A 7860-nucleotide genomic window follows, 5' to 3' on the forward strand; every position below is an offset into this window, starting at 1 on the left:
TGAGCCAAAATGGCGTTCAGAGTATCAATCTCAAGAACTCCTTTCTTCTGACTTGTCCCATTGTTCACAGGATTTCTCTCAGAAGTGTACATGAATTGGTTATTTGCAACCATTTCAATGAGCTCTTGAGCTTCTGTAGGCGTCTTCTTCAGATGAAGAGATCCTCCAGCAGAGCTATCCAAGGACATCTTAGATAGTTCAGAGAGACCATCATAGAAAATACCTATGATGCTCCATTCAGAAAGCATGTCAGAAGGACATTTTCTGATTAATTGTTTGTATCTTTCCCAAGCTTCATAGAGGGATTCTCCATCCTTCTGTCTGAAGGTTTGGACTTCCACTCTAAGCTTACTCAATTTTTGAGGTGGAAAGAACTTTGCCAAGAAGGCATTGACTAGCTTTTCCCATGAGTCCAGGCTTTCTTTAGGTTGTGAGTCCAACCATATCCTAGCTCTGTCTCTTACAGCAAAAGGGAATAGCATCAGTCTATAGACCTCAGGGTCTACCCCATTAGTCTTGACTGTGTCACAGATTTGCAAGAATTCAGCTAAGAACTGATGAGGATCTTCCATTGGAAGTCCATGGAACTTGCAATTCTGTTGCATTAGAGAAACTAATTGAGGCTTAAGCTCAAAGTTGTTTGCTCCAATGGCAGGGATAGAGATGCTTCTCCCATAGAAGTTGGGAGTAGGTGCAGTAAAGTCACCCAGCACCTTCCTTGCATTGTTGGCATTGTTATTATTTTCGTCTGTCATGGGTTCTTCTTCTTTGAAGAATTCGGTCAGGTCCTCAACAGAGAGTTGTGCCTTAGCTTCTCTTAGCTTTCGCTTCAAGGTCCTCTCAGGTTCAGGGTCAGCTTCAACAAGAATGCCTTTGTCTTTGTTCCTGCTCATATGAGAGAGAAGAGAACAAGAAAATATGGAATCCTCTAGGTCACATTATAGAGATTCCTTGAGGTGTCAGAGGAAAAGAAAAGTAGAAGACAGAAGTAGAAAATTCGAACTTATCAAAGAAGATGGAGTTCGAATTTTGCATTAAGGAATAGTGTTAGTCCAAAAATAGAAGGATGTGAGAAGGAGGGAAGTAATTTTCGAAAATTAAGTAAAAGATTTTGAAAACATTTTGAAAAACACTAATTGATTCTCAAAAACTAAGAATAGAAAAAGAATCAAGTGATTTTTGAAAAAGATTTGAAATTAGAAATCACAAAGATATGATTGAAAACTTATTTTGAAAAAGATGTGATTGAAAAATTATGGTTTTTAAAAAGATATGATTGAAAGATATGATTGAAAAACAATTTTAAAAGATATGATTTGAAAACAATTTTAAAAAGATTTGATTTTAAAAATTAATGACTTGCTAACAAGAAAAGATATGATTCAAACATAAAACCTTCCTCAACAGAAAAGGCAAAAAATGTTCAATCAAATCATTAATTGTTAGTAAGTATCTTTGAAAAAGGAAAGAAATTGATTTTGAAAACATTTGATTGAAAAGATATGATTTGAAAAAGATTTGATTTTGAAAAACTTTGAAAACTTGAAAAAAAAATGATTTTGAAAACAAATCTACCCCCTTTGCCATCCTGGCGTTAAACGCCCAGAATGGTGCACATTCTGGCGTTTAACGCCCAAACTACTACCCTTTTGGGCGTTAAACGCCCAGCCAGGCACCCTAGTAATGGTGCACGAAATTGTGATCACTACTTTTCAAAACACAAACAATCCCTAGTAATGGCTCCAAAGACTTGGTGCTCAATACCATGGCATAAACACAACTTCGCACAACTAACCAGCAAGTGCACTGGGTCGTCCAAGTAATAAACCTTACGCGAGTAAGGGTCGATCCCACGGAGATTGGTGGTATGAAGCAAGCTATGGTCACCTTGTAAATCTCAGTCAGGCAGACTCAAATGGATATGGTGATGAACGAAAATAACATAAAAGATAAAGATAGAGTTACTTATGTATATCATTGGTGTAAGAGCTTCAGACAAGCGTATGGAGATACCTTCCCTTCCGTCTCTCTGCTTTCCTACTGCCTTCATCCAATCCTTCTTACTCCTTTCCATGGCAAGCTCGTGTAGGGTTTCACCGTTGTCAGTGGCTACCTCCCATCCTCGCAGTGAAAGCTAATGCTCATACACTCTGTCACAGTGCGGCCAATCACCGGTTTGGTTCCCTCCCCTACCGGAATAGAATCCCTCTTTTGCGTCTGTCACTAACGCCCAGCAGGTTACAGGTTTGAAGCACGTCACAGTCATTCAATCATTGAATCCTACTTAGAATACCACAGACAAGGTTAGACCTTCCGGATTCTCTTGAATGCCGCCATCAGTTCTTGCCTATACCACGAAGATTCCGGTTAAAGAATCCAAGAGATATTCACTAGAGCCTCGAATGCTTGTAGAACAAGAGTGGTTGTCAGTCACTTTGTTCATAGGTGAGAATGATGATGAGTGTCAATCATCACCTTCATCAAGTTGAAGAACAAGTGATATCTTGGACAAAGAACAAGCGGAATTGAATAGAAGAACAGTAGTAATTGCATTAATACTCGAGGTACAGCAGAGCTCCACACCTTAATCTATGGTGTGTAGAAACTCCACCGTTGAAAATACATAAGAACAAGGTCTAGGCATGGCCGAATGGCCAGCCTCCCAAGGTGAGTTCAATCCTCAAAACATGATCAAAAGACTCTCTATATCTATTACAATAGTAAAAGGTCCTACTTATAGAAAACTAGTAGCCTAGGGTGTACAGAGATGAGTAAATGACATAAAAATCCACTTCCGGGCCCACTTGGTGTGTGCTTGGGCTGAGCAATGAAGCATTTTCGTGTAGAGACTTCTCTTGGAGTTAAACGCCAGCTTTTATGCCAGTTTGGGCGTTTAACTCCCAATTAGGTGCCAGTTCCGGCGTTTAACGCTGGAATTTCTGTAGGTAACTTTGAACGCCAGTTTGGGCCATCAAATCTTGGGCAAAGTATGGACTATCATATATATTGCTGGAAAGCCCAGGATGTCTACTTTCCAACGCCGTTGAGAGCGCGCCAATTGGGCTTCTGTAGCTCCAGAAAATCCACTTCGAGTGCAGGGAGGTCAGAATCCAACAGCATCTGCAGTCCTTTTCAGTCTCTGAATCAGATTTTTGCTCAGGTCCCTCAATTTCAGCCAGAAAATACCTGAAATCACAGAAAAACACACAAACTCATAGTAAAGTCCAGAAAAGTGAATTTTAACTAAAAACTAATAAAAATATATACTAAGAACTCAACTAAAACTACTAAAAACATACTAAAAACAATGCCAAAAAGTGTATAAATTATCCGCTCATCACACCACATATAAATAATTAGAATTTTCCTTATTAAGAACTCGAAAAAGTATTGCCTCTTTATTCTAAAAATCTACTACTTCATTCATGTTTGATGATGATGAGAAAAATAAATTATAACTTAATTGGAATTAAAATCAAAGTAGAGATACTAATTACTACTACTAATATATAACTTCTAAGGTAAATTTCTAATAAGAACAGTTATCACAGAGTTAAGGCAAAGATTAGAACTCAACGACCTTTATTTTGGGAAGTGGATGTTTCTCTAGTCTGTGGGGTGCTTGGTCCTTCAAGATATAATTTCTGACGCTTCAGTTCCTTCAAGTTACATCCTTGCTCTTCCTGTTTCCTTAGGTGTCATGATCTTGATGAGTTTTAGCTCAATGATCATGGCAAATCACACCAAACTTAGAGGTTTGCTTGTCCTCAAGTAAAAGAAAGGATAAGAGAGGAATAGAGGGAGAGGCAATTTCGAAATTCAAAAGATATGATGAGTTGAAAAAGATTTAAAAGATATAAGATAAAGGATATGATTTATAAAAGATAAATATGATAAGAAGAAGATATAATTTAAAAAGATATAAATGATATTTAAAAATAAATCTGAATTTTTAATTTGAAAAAGATTTTGGAAGATAATTAAGTGTTGAAGAACTTAAAAAAAAGAGTTGGATTGGATTGGAAAACAATTTGTTTTTATGGATTAAGATGCATGTAATATTTTTGAAATTAGGGTTCTTAGAAATTAGAATTAAGATTTTTGAAATTGAAGGATGATATTTGGAAACATGTTTATGCAAGAAATCATGAATTGAAACATAAAAATTAGAAAATTTGTGAAGAAAAACGAATTTTACCTCCTCCCCACCATCATGGCGTTAAACGCCCAAATGCTGCATGTTTTGGGCGTTTAACGCCCAATTGCTGCTTTTCCTGGGCGTTCAACGCCCAGCTGTTGCTTCTTTCTGGCGTTGAACGCCCAGATGGCTACCCTTACTGGCGTTGAACGCCCAGTGGGTGCTTCTTTTGGGCGTTCAACGCCCAAAATGTTTCTTACTGGCTTTCTCATGCCAGTGAGCTTCCAAATTCCCTTGTAACTCTGTGAATCCAATCAATTGCTATTTTACCTTGAAGATACTTTGACATATACCTGTAAAAATCATTAATTATCAAACGAATAAAATTAAATTTTGTGATTGGCTGGGTTGCCTCCCAGCAAGCGCTTCTTTATTGTCCTTAGCTGGACAGTGAGCTCTCATGGAGTCTCACAGATAATCAGAGCAAGGTAGGGACCTCCCAACATCAAACTTAGAGTTTGAATATGGGGGTTCAACGCCAAACTTAGAGTTTGGTTGTGGCCCCCCAACACCAAACTTAGAGTTGGACTGTGGGGGCTTTGGTTGACTCTGCAGTGAGAGAAGCTTTTCATGCTTCCTCTCCATTGTTACAAAAGGAGAACCTTGTGTCTTATAGTTTGCAATGTCTACAAACCACAGAGCTTCCTGAACAGCAAACAATTGCTCATCCAGAAAGGTTTCAGAGATCTCAGTAGGAGGGAGGGATGCTCCTGCTACTGGTTCTATCCGGGACAGGTGATCAGCTACTTGATTCTCTGTTCCTTTTTTGTCTCTTATTTCTATATCAAACTCTTGCAGAAGCAACACCCATCTTATGAGCCTGGGCTTTGAATCCTGCTTTGTGAGTAGATATTTAAGAGCAGCATGGTCAGTGTACACAATCACTTTGGATCCTACTAAGTAGGATCTAAACTTGTCAATGGCATAAACCACTGCAAGTAATTCTTTTTCTGTGGTTGTGTAACTTTTCTGGGCATCATTTAAAACACTGCTAGCATAATAAATGACATGCAAAAGCTTGTTATGCCTCTGTCCCAATACTGCACCGATGGTATGGTCACTAGCATCACACATTAGTTCAAAGGGTAATGTCCAGTCTGGTGCAGAAATAACTGGTGCTGTGACCAGCTTAGCTTTCAGGGTCTCAAATGCCTGCAGACACTTTATGTCAAACACAAATGGCGTGTCAGCAGCTAGCAGATTGCTCAGAGGTTTGGCGATTTTTGAAAAATCCTTTATAAACCTCCTATAGAATCCTGCATGCCCCAGAAAGCTTCTGATTGCCTTAACATTGGCAGGTGGTGGTAATTTTTTAATTACCTCTACCTTAGCTTGATCCACCTCTATTCCCTTGTTTGAAATTTTGTGCCCAAGGACAATCCCTTCAGTCACCATAAAGTGACATTTTTCCCAGTTTAAAACTAGGTTGGTCTCTTGGCATCTTTTCAGAACAAGTGCTAAATGGTTAAGGCAGGAGCTGAATGAGTCTCCAAATACTGAAAAGTCATCCATGAAGACTTCCAGAAACTTCTCCACCATATCAGAGAAGATGGAGAGCATGCACCTTTAAAAGGTTGCAGGTGCATTGCACAAGCCAAATGGCATCCTTCTATATGCAAATACTCCAGATGGACATGTGAATGTCGTTTTCTCTTGATCCTGGGGATCTACTACAATTTGATTATAACCTGAATATCCATCCAGGAAGCAGTAGTATTCATGACCTGCTAGTCTTTCTAACATCTGGTCTATGAATGGTAAAGGAAAATGATCCTTTCGGGTGGCTGTATTGAGCCTTCTATAATCAATACACATACGCCACCTTGTAACTGTTCTTGTAGGAACCAGTTCATTTTTTTCATTATGAACCACTGTCATGCCACCTTTCTTAGGGACGACTTGGACAGGGCTTACCCAGGGGCTATCAGAAATAGGATAAATAATCCCAGCCTCTAGTAACTTAGTGACCTCTTTCTGCACAACTTCCTTCATGGCTGGATTCAGCCGCCTTTGTGGTTGAACCACTGGCTTGGCATCACCCTCCAGTAAGATCTTGTGCATGCATCTGGCTGGGCTAATGCCCTTGAGATCACTGATGGACCACCCAAGAGCTGTCTTGTGTGTCCTTAGCACTTGAATTAATGCTTTCTCTTCCTGTGGCCCTAAAGCAGAGCTTATGATTATAGGAAAAGTGTCACCTTCTCCCAGAAATGCATATTTCAGGGATGGTGGTAGTGGTTTGAGCTCGGGTTTAGGAGGTTTCTCCTCTTCCTGAGGAGTTTTCAGAGGTTCTTTTATTTCCTCTGGTTCCTCCAGATTAGGCTGAACATCTTTAAAAATGTCATCTAGCTCTGATTCGAGACTCTCAGTCATATAGACCTCTTCCACCAGGGAGTCAATAATATCAACATCTAGGAAGTCGTCTAATGTGTCTGGATGTTGCATAGCTTTGACAACATTCAACTTAAACTCATCCTCATTGAATCTCAGGGTTATCTCCCCTTTTTGGACGTCAATGAGGGTTTGTCCAGTTGCTAGGAAAGGTCTTCCTAGAATGAGAGTTGCACTCTTGTGCTCCTCCATTTCCAACACCACAAAGTCAGTAGGAAAGGCAAATGGCCCAACCTTGACAATCATGTCTTCAATCACGCCTGATGGGTATTTAATGGAGCCATCAGCAAGTTGAAGACATATCCGGGTTGGTTTGATTTCTTCAGTCAAACCAAGCTTTCTGATAGTAGATGCAGGTATTAGGTTGATACTTGCCCCAAGGTCACACAGAGCTTGCTTGGTGCAATTACCCTCTAATGTGCATGGTATCATAAAGCTTCCGGGATCCTTAAGCTTCTCAGGTAAGCTTTTCAGAATGACTGCACTGCATTCTTCAGTGAGGTAAACTTTTTCAGTTTCCCTCCAATCCTTCTTATGACTTAAGATCTCTTTCATGAACTTAGCATAAGAGGGTATTTGCTCAAGTGCTTCTACAAATGGAATCTTTATTTCAAGAGTCTTGAGATAGTCTGCAAAGCGGGCAAATTGCTTATCCTATTCCGTTTGGCGGAGTTTTTGAGGATAAGGCATTTTGGCTTTGTATTCCTCAACCTTAGTTGCTGCAGGTTTATTGCCTGTAGAAGTGGGTTGGGAAGCCTTTTTAGAAGGGTTGTTATCAGCACTTGTATATGACTGATCCCCCACTGGCATTTGAATGCGAGGGGTGGAAGCTGGAGTGGCGTTAGACGCCAACTCCTTATCTGTTACTGGCATCTGAGCGCCAGAACTGTGCTCCCTTTGGGCGTTCAACGCCGGATTCATGCTTGTTTCTAGCGTTGAACGCCAGGAATGAGCATGGTCTGGGCGTTCAGCGCCAGCATTATTCCTCTCTGGGCTCTGACTGTCCTCAGATGGATTTTGAGTAGCCATTTGTTCATTTCTTGGCTTCCTGCTGCTTTGAAGTGAGGTATTTAATGTTTTTCCACTTCTTAATTGAACTGCTTGGCATTCTTCTGCTATTTGTTTTGACAGTTGCTTTTCTGTTTGCTTTAACTGTACTTCCATATTCCTGTTAGCCATTCTTGTTTCCTGTAGTATTTCCTTGAATTCGGCTAGTTGCTGGGTTAGAAAGTCTAATTGCTGATTGAATTCATTAGCCTGATCCACAGGAC

The 7860-nt window shown here is 39.9% G+C and overlaps 1 non-coding gene across 1 annotated transcript; it reads left to right on the forward strand.

Moving 5' to 3' along the window:
• The first annotated feature begins 242 nt into the window (after positions 1-242).
• Positions 243-350, forward strand: LOC130953735 (small nucleolar RNA R71). The gene has a single exon (XR_009075897.1). It is a non-coding gene; the product is annotated as a small nucleolar RNA R71 (small nucleolar RNA).
• The last annotated feature ends 7510 nt before the right edge of the window (positions 351-7860 follow it).

This window comes from Arachis stenosperma, chromosome 9, assembly GCF_014773155.1.
Source record: "Arachis stenosperma cultivar V10309 chromosome 9, arast.V10309.gnm1.PFL2, whole genome shotgun sequence".
Lineage (NCBI taxonomy): Eukaryota > Viridiplantae > Streptophyta > Magnoliopsida > Fabales > Fabaceae > Arachis > Arachis stenosperma.